This window comes from Marmota marmota, unplaced genomic scaffold, assembly GCF_001458135.2.
Source record: "Marmota marmota marmota unplaced genomic scaffold, marMar, whole genome shotgun sequence".
Taxonomy (NCBI): domain Eukaryota; kingdom Metazoa; phylum Chordata; class Mammalia; order Rodentia; family Sciuridae; genus Marmota; species Marmota marmota.
Window position 1 is genome coordinate 30475317 of NW_025999968.1, and position 14507 is coordinate 30489823.

A 14507-nucleotide genomic window follows, 5' to 3' on the forward strand; every position below is an offset into this window, starting at 1 on the left:
TATCCTTCAGCCTTTTGAGATAATGATTGTAGAATCCATCCATGTCATTTCCAAACTCTTGACATGGAGGAACTAAGAAATTTGTGCTGGTTAAGGCTACAAAATTCGTGATAATTTTGTTTTCATGGCATGCAGTGACAGCACTAATAAAATGACAAAATGATAAGTTCACTATACATTTAATTTTGATTCATAAATGTGCATACTCTATTGTCACATCACTATTTGAATACAAACAGAAATTAAAATCTACAAGTGGTGTACAAGACCGATTATGGTCAAAGGTTTTTGGTTAAATGGTACTTAAAAACAGAAATCACAACTAGAAAATCACAACTAGAAAGCAAATAAATGATAGACTATTGAAAAAACAAACAGCCACCATAAAGTCTTATAGCTAGAAAAAATAATTTTAATGATGAATTTGAAATGGAAATGTTTTAAATAAAATTAAAATTAGATTAAGTGAAATAATTTAAAATAATATAAAACCAGAATAAGGTGAATTAAAGAAAAAGTAAAAGGTCTAATATAGGAAGAAATTTTATCCCTGAAAGCAAGGTTGATACATTTTCAGAAATTCAAAGCTAAAAGAAGCAGCAAACAGTATATAAACCAAAATCATCTTTGATTTTATAAAACAGGAATTGAAAAATTTTTCCAAAGGACAAGGTAAAGAATAATCTAGGCTTTGATGATAATAAAGCCTTTTCACAGACACTCAACTCTGCTCTTACTGTGTTTAAATGTATATATTTTAAAAGTACAAAAAAGTGATACAATTAGAAAAGACTTCAACTAAGAAAATTAGGAAAGGAAAAACAAGATTAACTTAAAGATGGAAAAATAAATGAATCTGTATATAAGTCTATACATAACGCATCTATATAAAAAAGTGAGTAAGTGTTGGAGTTGTGGCTCAGTGTTAAATAACTTGCATCACATGTGTGAGGTACTGGGTTTGATACATCGCACCATTGAAAAACATAAACTAAAGGTATTTTGTCTATCCACAACTAAAAATACGTTTTAAAAAGTAGGTAAATTCAAATGTTAATAGATTGGAAATATTAACTAAACAGACTTCTGGAAATACTAAACACAGATAAAACTGTAGAAGGTAGAAGAAAAGGAGCAAATATAGAGAAACAATTTCTGGAAAGGAAAGATAACACTTTTAGAGAGACTTTAGAAAATATATATGATACTATAAAATTTATTAAGATAATAATTTTGTAAACTCAGATAAAAGAGATAAGTTCCTAGAAAAATATTAACAAATTAAACTATGCTATTCTCATGAAATTACATTAGAAAAGATAAGTAAAAAATGAAACAACTGATTCATTAATCAAATACAAAAATAAATTAAAATTTCATTCATATTTTCCATCAAATTTGTATTTGATTTTTTCTTTTTTTTTATTGGTTGTTCAAAACATTACAAAGCTCATGACATATCATCTTTCATACATTTGATTCAAGAGAGTTATGAACTCCCATTTTTACCCCAAATACAAATTGCAGAATCACATCAGTTACACATTCACAATTTTTACATAATGCCATATTAGTGACTGTTGTATTCTGCTGCCTTTCCTATCCCCTACTATCCCCCCTCCCCTCCCCTCCCATCTTCCCTCTCTACCTCATCTGCTGTTGTTCTATTCAAGCATATGGAAATGGTAGAAGACCCTCAATGTAACACAAAATTACATATAAGAGGTTGTGACGGGAAAGGGGGGGGAAGGGAGAGAATTTTATATTTTCTTATTTTCAGATATTTTAATTGTTTGTTTACATAGTATACCCAATTATTATAATTTATATAATTATATTCATAAATATTCATTATATGTATCATTTTTATATAATTCTTAATTCAATGTCTGATACTTCTGAGTTTTGTTGTTGAGAGTCATCTTTAGTAAGAAAAACTAGTAATAGTAATCACAAATACTAATCATGAAAGCAAAACCAGAAACATTTCCATCTATCTCTAATAGATTATTTATTTTTAAAATGTTGAATGTATGAAGCATTGGAACAGATTTTAATCAACAGGATACTCAATTCAATGACAGCTGAGGATAAATAGATAAAAATCTCTTTGAAGAACAATTTTATAATGTTCATTACAAATAAAGATAGCACTTTGTAACGAAAATAATCAATAACTTAGAAAATTTCATTATCATGTTGACAGAGAGATAATGTACAAAACTCAGTTTTTAATTTGTTTTAATTTAAATATGTTGTAGAATAAATGGAGATTTGCTACAATAGACTAATTTTTTGAATAGTGATTGATGTAAAGCAGGAAAGAAAAACATTATGATAAAGGAAAATATCTGAGAGTTTGTAATAGTTAAAAAAAAAAAAACCTAGAAAGACTGGCAGTTAGTTGCTAATAAGTTTTTCTGATAACTGGATTGTTTTTGTTATTATAATTACAATAATCTTATCTTGATTTATATTAAAATTTTTAGATTAATATTTTGAAGACTCCTGTTTTTAAAATAATTTATATTTTTCACAAAACACAGTGATGATAAGCTTCATTTTCAAAGATTAAATTTTACATAATTAGAAACATTAAATAATTAGATAAATGTAAATAAATGCAGCCAACTTTCATTTTAAATGGATTATAAATTTGAGAATTTGCTTACACATGAAAATTTATTTGTAAACTGAAAGATCAATGAATCAAGTAGTAAGAAATTCCTGTCACCTGTCATGCAACTTCTCAGCAGAGGTAATGCTGTAACACTCTGCTTTCTTATTCCAGCTTCTATACTTTAAGTAAATTTCATTTTTGCAGTCTATTTAGTAACATTTTTTCAAACTTTTGGCCTTTTTTCTTATTGTTTTCAAGTTGTATATTGTTTGTAACCACAAGGGTGTGATGTACCAGAGAGATAATATATGTGTGTTATGTAAGCTTTATACATGAGTGAGTTGTAACAGTTTAGGCAATGAGTTCACTATTAATTAATCAATGATATATATTAAATAACTTGTTTATGTATAGAGACACACACAAAGCGAGGTTATGACTTGATTAGTTGATGACAATGGCAACAAATATCCTCATAAGACTAACCTTGTATTTACCACAAAAACAATTTTTCCATGTTCACAAATTGAACATTTATGGTGACTACACAGGACTTAATCTCCAACAATAACAAGTATATTTTGGTAGTTATTTATTTCCAATCATTTGGTGATAGCTTCAACATATATCAATACATTATTTAATCAGATCATAAATTAAATAATTTTGAGTAAATACCACAGATATTTAAAAACTTATTTGTATTTAAAAAATATTACTACACTTACACAATGTGCATAGCTCTATAAATGCTTTTTTTCTATTTATATTATAAAAACATACAAGGATCTGACTAATGCAAAAAAATTAACTTTAGTGAAAATATATACACAACAATTCAGTAGTAAAACAGTGACTCTGTGTAGATCAACATAGGGGACCTGAAAAAAGATACAGCATTCAGTAGAGTTGAAAGCACCTATAGACAAAGGAACCTATTCAGTCTGTAGGTGAAGGTAAGGTATTTTTAGTGCAGGAGGTTTTTTTTTTTTTAAATGAAGCTTACTGAATTTAACAGAATAAGCAAATAATAGGAATTGCTATCTATGTGTAGAAATATAAGAAAAAGTGATACCTTGCAAAAGTTTTGAGAGATGGGAAGAACATCAGTAGAAATTAAAATGAGAACACTGGTAACTCTTAGATAAGAAATTCACCTTCAAAAGGGCCCTAGGTCAAAATTAAAATATTTTGGAAAGATTACCAAGAAAAGATACCTAATTTTCCATTCTATGATTAAATTGATTGTAACTTTGAGTTATTTTTGTCGGTGTAAGTATGACTAGTGAAATTAAGAGTAAGAGTTTACTATAGTACCACTTAGGAAAGAAGCAAAAATGTGAAAACACTTAAACAAAGGACAGAAATGAATACAGATTTTCTATGTTTCTAGGACAAGTTTTCTGTCTAGAATTCATGTCTGAAAATAATCTGTTGCTATAAGATAACAAAAGTATCCCAATAGCTCAGGCAAGTGGTGATGAAGGTCGATGGGAAAATTCTCGTACCCAGGAGAAATTGAAATATTGGTCTTCCTAGTACTAGGTATTAGGTGGTTGAAACATATCATGTTAAGAATTTTCTATAAAAACATTCTGGCACCACTGACCCTCTCAGAGAAAATGTGTAAAATCACTTGCAGGGAGGCACAATTATTGTGATTCAGAAGAATAAAAACAATGAGAAAGAAAAAAAAATATGATAACAGAAAGTCAAAGAATGCACCAAATTAAAACAAAATCCTTTCCCTAAGGAAAGTCAAGAAAACATAGAAATGAAATATACTTTATTAATAAAAATTTAAGTGTTTAGATAATAATAATAAAGAGGAGACAGAGACAAGTTGCAGAGTCAGGGAAGGTGGCAGAATGGCTCTTTGTCCAAGCAGCCATGTTTATTTATACCAATAGATTACATTAGGTCATTAGTACTATAACTACATTATTGTTTAGAGTATTTTTCAGTAAGGTCGATTATACTGCAGTTACATTTCACAGTTATAATATGCAATGTTAGGAGCTTTGTACAGTTCTCAAAAAAGTCCATTGTCTGTAATTACTCTAAGGGGGCAGACCCAGGAGCACCAGAGCTTGATGAAACATTGTAGTTATGTATCAAACAAGTTCCTTTATTCCCTGAAGATATGTGCCTGCAATCAATGTTGAAGCTTAATGAGACTGTAACACAGAGGCTTCTGAGGGCATTGCCATACCAGTTAGGCATGGCACATATATTATCTATATTACTACATTCTAGGAGAGATTGCAGGGAATTCTTAAAGGTGGGAAACAGGATGCCTGTTACTCCCTGGGAGTTTGTTCACCAGGGGAATGTTTCCCTGTACATTTTCATTGTCATAATCCCTACAAGAGTGTTCAAGAGTTTATCATCATATGGCTATAATAAGAAATAAACTAAAATCATAAATATTGATGTATAAGAAATATAAAAGTGCAAAAATATTGATGAACGTATGGATAATTTTAAGCAATACATTTTCTATTAAAATTAATATAAAAATAATTAATTTAAGAAAATGTCAAAATAATATTTAAAACCTTTAACAATATTAGAAGAATGATTGCTAACTAAGCATATTGACATATTTCTCATTCTACTTAGGAGATACAGGAAATATTCATTTAATTGTCAGGAATGATATTAATACCTAACAAAATATTTTAAAGGCAATAAATACATTCCAACACTGACCCAAAGATGAGTTGAAGGGGGAAAAAGGATAAAATATTAAATATAAAGTACACCTGTAATCCCAGTGACTTGGGAGGCTGAGGCATAAGGATTGAGAGTTCAAAGCTATCCTCAGCAAAAGCAAGGCACTAAGCATCTCAGTGGGAAACTGTCTCTAAATAAAATACAAAATAGGGCTGGGGTTGTGGCTCAGTGGTAGAGTGCCCCTAACTAATTCCAGGTATCACCTGAAAAAAAAGTAAAATTTCACAAAAAATTATTTGAAAATATAAAACTTTAAATAAATCACTAAATGATAGTTATATATATATATATATATAACTATATATATATATATATATATATATTTAAATAGAAAACATGTAACTGTAAAGAATTTCAAAGAAAAGAGACACAGAGATGAAGTGCGGGGGCAAGGAAGGTAGCACAGTGGTCCTTTGTCCAAGTGGCCACGTTTATTTATACCGATAGGTTACATTAGATCATAATGTAACCAATTATTAATAGGTTATATTAGTATCATAACCACATTATTGTTTAGAGTATCAGTAAAGTTGTTAATGTTGCAGTTGCATTTTACAGTTACAATATGCAATGTTAGGAGTTTTGTGCAGTTCTCAAGAAAGTCCATTGTCTGAAGTTTCTATTAGGTGGGAAGCTCCAGGAGCACCAGAGCTTGAGGAAACACATTGTCATTATCTATCAAACAATTTTTTCTATTCCCAGGAGCTATGTGTTTAAGATAAAGGTTTAAACACTCCTGAAGAGTATTGCTACAGTGGCCAGGCATCCTATGGCTTTGACAAGAGAGTTTCCCAGTAGCCAGGTATTCTGTACCTTTGTACATAAATGTCCTAGCCATCAAGCATGCCACAATCACAAATAATATCAGAGACCCAATCTCAAACACAGAACTCCTATATTTAACTTACAGGTAAGTGTTCAGAGTGCAAGAAAACAATATATTTGACATAAATGGTATTTATATATTCAGAAACATAGTGGTACCACCACAAAATAAAAACGTAATGGAAAGGGAGAGTTTATTTAATTATACTAATGTAATAGTATCAGTAATAATGAAAATGTTTCTAATGGAAATTTATATGGCTAAAAATTGTGGGGACAGTTGTATGGAGTACTGCTTACATGGCATACGTTAAGTTCACCAGAATGGCAAACCATTCCCCTCATGCTAGGCACAGTTGGAGGCAAACCACTTCCCTGTAGGCACTAACACCAGAGTATGAGGCCATGTATCGTGGTCCCAGATCTTGCTCCATGGTCTGTACCTCTATTGGTGATGGCAAGGACAGTTGGCAAGAAATTGTATTGGTGGCCTCCCATAATATGCTTAGCTACTGCCCTAATATATATACATGGTAACTACACAATAAAATGAGACCTGCTTTCAGCTTGGTCTCCAGAGGTCTTGATTCGTGATTCTGCAGCCACACCCTTCTACACCCTGTTTCATGAACCTCCTCACCAGACTAGAGAGGTAATGCAAAAAATGTCATTTCAAATAAAATGTCATCTACAGTTACAATATGCAATGTTAGGAGTTATTAGAAACAATATAAAACAATTAGAAACAATAAAAAACACTTCTGAAGTATAAATCTAACAAATATCTTCCTATGTATATATGGCAGTATATGTGTGTATGCATAAAATACAAATTTATATATTGCACAAATATGTATAAATATTGTGACAGATAAACTTTTAAGCTGATCCTACACCCCTACTTTTCATGAGTTTGTGAGACCTCCATCTCGAAGTGTGGGTTGAATTTTAACTTGCTTCTCACCAATAGAACAACAACAACAAACTGTGATGGCAAAACCTTATTATTTGTAGGTGATAACATGATTACTTTTCATATTCTTGTCATATTTGTCTTTTTTTGTCTTTCTTTTGCAAGTGTGAGAAGCAAGCAGTTGTGGAGGGTGATCCATGGCAAGAGACCATAGGTTGTTTGCAAGAGCTTAGGAAAAGGAGCAATGGATGGCCTCTAATCAACAGCTAGCAGTAAACTATACCCAAAAGAAACTGGAATCTCCCAGAAAATACTTAAGTCAAGCATTTCCTTCCTTAGTCATTCCTTCAGATTATAATGGAGTCCAGAGCAATCCGTTTATTTATAGCTTTGTGGGACCCTAAAGAAGTTCCAGCTAAGCAATGCATAGACTCTGACCATAGAAGCTGTCAGTCAATAAGTGCAAATTGTTTTCAGGTACTTGATTTTATGATAATTATTTACATAGCAACAAAAAATACTCAGTTCTAAATGTAGACAATTTTCCACCATGATAAAGCATTTAGTTGAACTAAATTTTGAGAACATGCCTAGCCACATTTTGCTCCCCTTGTTACTCAATCAGTAGCCAAAGCAAGGGGTTATGGGTTGGCTTAGTTTATTTTACTGACAGGGAACATTTAATTGATAAAGGGCTGTATATGGAATGTACAGATCGTGCAGAATGTCTCTTATACCTCGCAGGAACTGTATCTGAAGTCAATAGAAAACTCCAAAAATCCAATTCAGGAAGGAATGCTTATGGCTCATAAGTTATGGTTTGATCAAAACTCAAGCAAGAAACTGATATCAACTGATGAACTTGATGACAGCAAAGCATCATGGAATGAGTATTGGAAGAAGTAGTTTTAAATACCAGCAACTGAATCAAATTAATATTATAGCTATTTAGAATGATGGTTGTCATGGACTAGGGATAGAAAAGAGGAGGGAAGGATGGAAAACTTTGATCAGTTAGTACTAATTTTACACTTTGATAGAAGAAATAAATTCTGGTGTGCTACAGCACAACTCAAAGACTGTGGATAACATCAATGAACTGTATTAAAAAAGAAACTAGAAAAATTTGAATCTTTTTCTGTCAATTAAAATAAAGAGTAAATAGATGAATAAATATTAGGATAAACTATATGGTCATGGAATATTATACTAATTATAAATATTATCCATATTTTGTTAGAAATTAAAAAGGATGCACAACTTAGATATGAAACAGATTTTATAAAAGGAAAAGAAAATATTATAAAATATATTTCAGAACATAGAAAATGGAACTTTTCAAAAACAATAAATTCAGCACATAAAAAGTAAGAAATATGATTAGATCTACAACTAATAAAGTAGTATCTTTATAATATAAATACATGTCTCATATATCCTCCTTAAATTCTATCATATAAAAATGTTAAACTAGCATTAGCCTGAAGCAGGACCGCACCTTCTGATCAGCAGACTACTAAAGGAGATGAGACCCAGCCCAGATCTGTCCATACTGACTTGTGCAAGACCCAGGTCCAGGGTAGGTCTGAGTTCGCCACCCCCCCCCACACACACACACATGGGAGCCTTAACCTAAACCACTTCCATCTTGGGACACTGCAGTCACCCCCATAGGCCTCCTGAAATAGTAGCTCCTAACTTTTTGTCAACAGACAGGCCTACAAGCAGCTCCAACTCAGAGCAGGCATCCCAAAGGGAATGTGAGGCCCACTATTCCAGCCCATTCTCTGTAAGACATTGTTTCCATCTTGGGGCAATTTAACTATTATCTCAAGTTACCTCTGCTATTGCCAGAAGCAACCTTAGATGTGGTAGCTACACTGAGGGACACTGACAGGGTCTGGAAGCCCAACATCAAGGTGAGGTACAGACAATATGCATGCGTACTACTAGCATATAGTGAAAAAGCTGCAATATCTCAAATCCACATTGCAACAAAGGAAGACACTTAGACAACATGGAAAAGCAAGAAAGGAAAGTGCCCCAAAGAACCAGGACACTATAATAACAGAATCCATGGAGAGGGAAGTTGATGAAATGTCAGAGAAGGAGTTCAGAAGGTTCATAATTAAAAAGATTTGTGAATTAAGGAATGACCTAAATGAGCAAATACCGGCAAAAATTGATCACTCCAACAAAGAGATAAGAGCAAATACAGGTAGCAAAAGTTTAGTTCAAGAGAGAAATAGAGACTCTGAGAAAAAAAAAAAAAAACAGTAAGAAATCCTTGAAAAGAAGGACACATTAAATCAAATAAAAAAGCTTAATAGAAAGCATAATCAGACCAGATCACATTGAAGAAAGAATATCAGATAAGGAAGACAAAGTATACAACTTAGAAAATAAAGTTTATCACACAGTGAAGATATTTAAAAACCATGAACAGAACATCCAGGAAATATGGGATAAAATTAAAAGAACAAAGCTAAGAGATATTAGAATATAGGAAGGCAGAGAGTTTCAAACCAAAGGAATACACAATCTCATCAATGAGATAATATAAGAAAATTTCCAAGCATAAAAACCAAAATAGAAAACCAAATACAAGAGGCTTACAGGACACCAAAGTACAAAATTAGAACAGATCTACACCAAGGCACATTATGATGAAAATGCCTAGCATACAGAATAAGGATAGACTCTTAAGGCAGCAAGATAGATATATCAGATCATACATAGGGGGAAACCAATTCATATCTCAGCAGATTTTTCAATCCAGACCCTCAAAGCCAGGAGATCCTGGAAAAACATTTACCAAGCTTGTAAAGAAAATGGATGCAATCAAAGAATCTTATGTTGAGAAAAACTAAGCTTTATATATATATTTTTTTGTTGAAATAAAAAAACTTCCAGGTTAAACAAAGCAGAAAAAAAAATTACAACTTGTAAGCCTGAACTATAGAACATCCTCAGAAAAATATTCCAAAAAGAGGAAATGAAAAACAATGATGCAAATCAGCAGAGAGAGATGTTGCACTAAAGGAAAATCCAATTAGAGGAGAAACCAAGTCATGTTAAATACCAAAAATAAACAAAATGGCTAGGAATACAAATCATTTCTCAATTGTAACCCTGAATGTTAATGACCTAAACTCACCAATCAAAGAAATAGATTAGAAGATTGGATAAAAAGAAAAGAACCAACAATATGCTGCCTCCAAGAGACTCATCTCATGGGAAAAGACATCCACAGACTCAAGGTGAAGGGTTGGGAAAAAATCATAGCACTCACATGAACTGCAGAAGCAAGCAGGGGTTTCCATCTTTATATCACATAAAGTAGAGTTCAAACTACAGTCAATCAAAAATGATAAAGAAGGACACTACATACTGCTCAAGGGAACCATACATCAGTAAGACTTAACATTTATAAATATGCATGCCCCAAACAATGGAGCATCTGCATTCATTAAACAAACCCTTCTCAAGTTCAAGAGTCAAATAGATCACAACACAATAATTTTTGGTGAATTTAACATACCTCTTTCGTCACTAAATAGATCTTCCAAACAAAAGCTGAATGAACAAACTATAGAACACAATAATACAATCAATAACTTAGACTTAACTGACATATATAAAATATTTCATCCTTCAATGAGAGAACACACTTTCTTCTTAGCAGCACATGGATCCTCCTCTAAAATAAACCATATACTATGCCACAAAGCAACTCTTAGCAAATATAAAAAAGTAGAGATACTATGAGCATTCTATCAGATCATAATGGAATGACATTAGAAATCAATGAATAAATAAGACACAAAATCCACTCCAACACCTGGAGATTAAATATTATGGTACTGAGTGAACAATGGGTCGCAGAAAACATCAAGGAGGAGATTAAAAATTTTAGAGGTGAATGAGAATACAGATACAATGTATCAAAATTTCTGGGACACTAGAAAACAGTTCTAAGAGGAAAGTTCATTGCATGGAGTTCATTCCTTAAAATAAGAAAAAGTCAACAAATACATGCCTTAATATTATATCTCAAAGCTGTAGATAAAGAAGAACAAATCAACACCAAGAGAAAATAAATAAAATCACAGATGAAATTGAAACAATTGAAAAAATTGACAGAACAAAAAAAATGGTTCTTTGAAAAAATAAATAATACTGATAGATCCTTAGCCATGCTAGCAAAGAGAGGATAGGGAAAACTCAAGTTAATAATATGTGATGAAAAAGAAAATATCACAACAAACAATACAGAAATACAGAAGATAATTAAAAAATATTGAAAACTTCTACTTCAATAAAATAGAAAATATTGTAAACATTGACATATTTCTAGAATTATATAATTTGAAAAATTGAATCAAGATGATACACACAATTTAAACAGATCAGTTTCAAACATGAAATAGATGATGCCATCAGAAGTTTTACAACCAAGAAAATCCCAGGACCTGATGGATACACATGCAACTTCTACAAGACCTTTAAAGAAGAACTAATACCAATACTCTTCAATTTATTTCAGGAAGTAGAAAAAGATGCACACTTTCAAACTCATTTCTATGAGGCCAATGTCACTCTGATTCCAAAACCAGGCAAAGATACATCAAAAAAAAGAAAACTTCAGACCAATATCTCTAATGAATATAGATGCAAAAATTCTCAATAAAATTCTGGCAAATGGAATATAAAAACATATCAGAAAAATCCTGCACCATGATCAAGTGGGATTCATCCCAGGTTAGTTCAACATATGGAAATCAATAAATGCAATTCATCACCTCAATAGATTTAAATATTAGGAGCATATGATCATCTCAATAGATGCAGAAAAAGCATTTGACAAAATACAGCACCCCTTTATGTTCAAAACACTAGAAAAACTTGGGATAACAGGTTCATATCTCAACATCATAAAGTATATCTATGCTAAGCCCTAGGCAAACATCATTCTAAAAGGAGAAAAATTGAAGGCATTCTCTCTAAAATCTGGAACTAGACAGGGATGCTCTCTTTCACCAATTCTATTTAACATAGTTCTTGAAACACTGGCCAGAGCAATTAGACAGATGAAAGAAATTAAAGGGGTACACATGGGAAAAGAAGAACTGAAATCAGCACTATTTGCAGATGATATGATTCTATATCTAGAAGACCCTAAAAGTTCCACCAGAAAACTTCTAGAACTATAAATGAATTCAGGAAAGTAGGAAGATATAAAATCAACACCCATAAATCAAAGGCATTTCTGTATATCAGTGATAAATTCTCAGAAGTGGAAATGAGGAAAACTACCCCATTTACAATACCCTCAAAAAAAAAATACTTAGAAATCAGCTTAACCAAAGAGGTAAAAGTTCTATATAATAAAAATTACAGAACCCAAAATAAAGAAGTCAAAGAAGACTTTAGAAAATGGAATGATCTACCTTGCTCTTAGATAAGCAGAATTAATACTATCAAAATTATCATATTTCCAAAAGCACTATAGAGATTTAATGTAATTCCAATAAAAATTCTAATAACATTCCTGTAACTATACTATAGAGCAATAGTAAACAAAACAAAACAAAACAAAAATCCCAGCATGGTATTATCAGCAAAAGAGACTGGTAGACCAATGGTACAGAATAGAGGATACAGAGACTAACCCACAAAACTAAAGTTACCTTATTTTAGACAAAGGTGCCAAAAACATGCATTGGAGAAAAGATAGTCTCTTCAACAAGTGATGCTGGGAAAACTGGAAATCTGTATGAAACAAAATAAAATTAAACTCCTACCTCTCACCATGCACAAGACTTAACTCAAAATGGATCCAGGACCTAGGAATAAACCAGAGACCCTGAATCTAACAAAAGAATAAGTAGACCCTAATCTCCATCATGTGGGATTAGGCCCCAAATTCCTTAATAAGACTTCTGTGGCACAAGAATTAAAATCAAGAATCAATAAATGGGATGGACTCAAACTAAAAAAGTTTTTTTCTCAGCAAAGAAAAAATATGTGTAGGGTGAATAGAGAGCCTTTATCTTGGGAGCAGATTGACCACTAATCTCTCAGGTGTATAAAAAACTCAAAAAGCTAAGCACCAAAAGCCAAATAACCCAATCAATAAATGGGCCAAGGACCTGAATAGACACTTCTCAGAAGATGATGTACAATCAATCAACAAATATATGAAAAAATGTTCATCATGACTAGCAATTAGAGAAATGCAAATTAAAACCACTCTAAGATTTCATCTGACACACTCCAGTCTGAATGGCAGCTATTATGCATACAAACAACAATAAGTGTTGGTGAGGATGCAAGGCAAATAGTACACTCATACACTGCTGGTGTGACTGCAGCCAATATGGAAATCAGTATGGAGATTCCTTGGGAAATGGAACCACCATTTGACCCAGCTATCCATCTCCTGGGTCTATACCCAAAGGACCTAAAAACAGAATATTACAGGGACACAGCCACCTCAATGTTTATAGTAGCACAATTTACCATAGCTACACTGTGGAACCAACCTAGATTTCCTTCAATAGATGAATGGATAAAAAAAAAATGTGGCATACATACACAATGGAATATTTCTCAGCAATAAAAGATAATAAAATGGTGGCATTTGCAGGTAAATGGATGGATTAAGAGAAGATAATGCTAAGTGAAGTTCGCCAATCCAAATAACCAAATGCCAAATGTTTTCTTTGATATAAGCAAGATGATTCATAGTGGAATAGGGAGATGGAATATGGTAGGTATAGACAAACTTTAGATTGGGCAGAAGTTTTGGTGTGAAAGGGAGGGGGCATGGGGTTAGAAATGATGGTGGAATGTGAGGATCATTATTATCTAAATTACATGTATGAAGACACGTATTGGTGTGAATATACGTTGTATACAACCAGAGATATGAAAAATTGTGCTCTATATGTGTAATAACAATTATAATAAATTCCTCTGTCATATATAAATAAAAAATGCTAAACCAGCATTAGCCTGTAACAAGGAAATTTTAAAAAATGGTTAATGGTTTTAAAATTTTGAACACTCAAGAAGATTTAGTGTTCTCCTGAAAAGTGAAATACTCTTTATATCTTAAAAACATTAATAGAGTACTAGAAAGAAAAAGCAAAGTAAATCATATTAGAGCATAAGCACAAAATGAAATGTTGACAAATCAAATTCAACCAGGAATTTTTAAAAAGAAGAAAACATCAGGTCATCACCAAATAAGATATATCCCAGGAATGTAAGAATAGATAATGTTAGCTTTCTGATATTTAGTAAGATAAAAGGATAAAATTATACAATAATATGATATATTCAGAAAAATGTCTGCAGTCTTTCAACACACTTCTTGATAAAATTCTTAGCAAAATTGAATGCCAAGAA

At 31.9% G+C, this 14507-nt stretch overlaps 1 long non-coding RNA gene across 1 annotated transcript in view; it reads right to left on the bottom strand.

The window, feature by feature from the left end:
• Positions 1 to 13829, bottom strand: part of LOC125616917 — a 764349-nt gene extending 750520 nt beyond the window's left edge. The window contains exon 1 of the long non-coding RNA XR_007347700.1: positions 13801 to 13829. This is a non-coding gene — a long non-coding RNA (uncharacterized LOC125616917). The remainder of the gene's footprint in view (positions 1 to 13800) is intronic.
• Between the last annotated feature and the right edge of the window lie 678 nt (positions 13830 to 14507).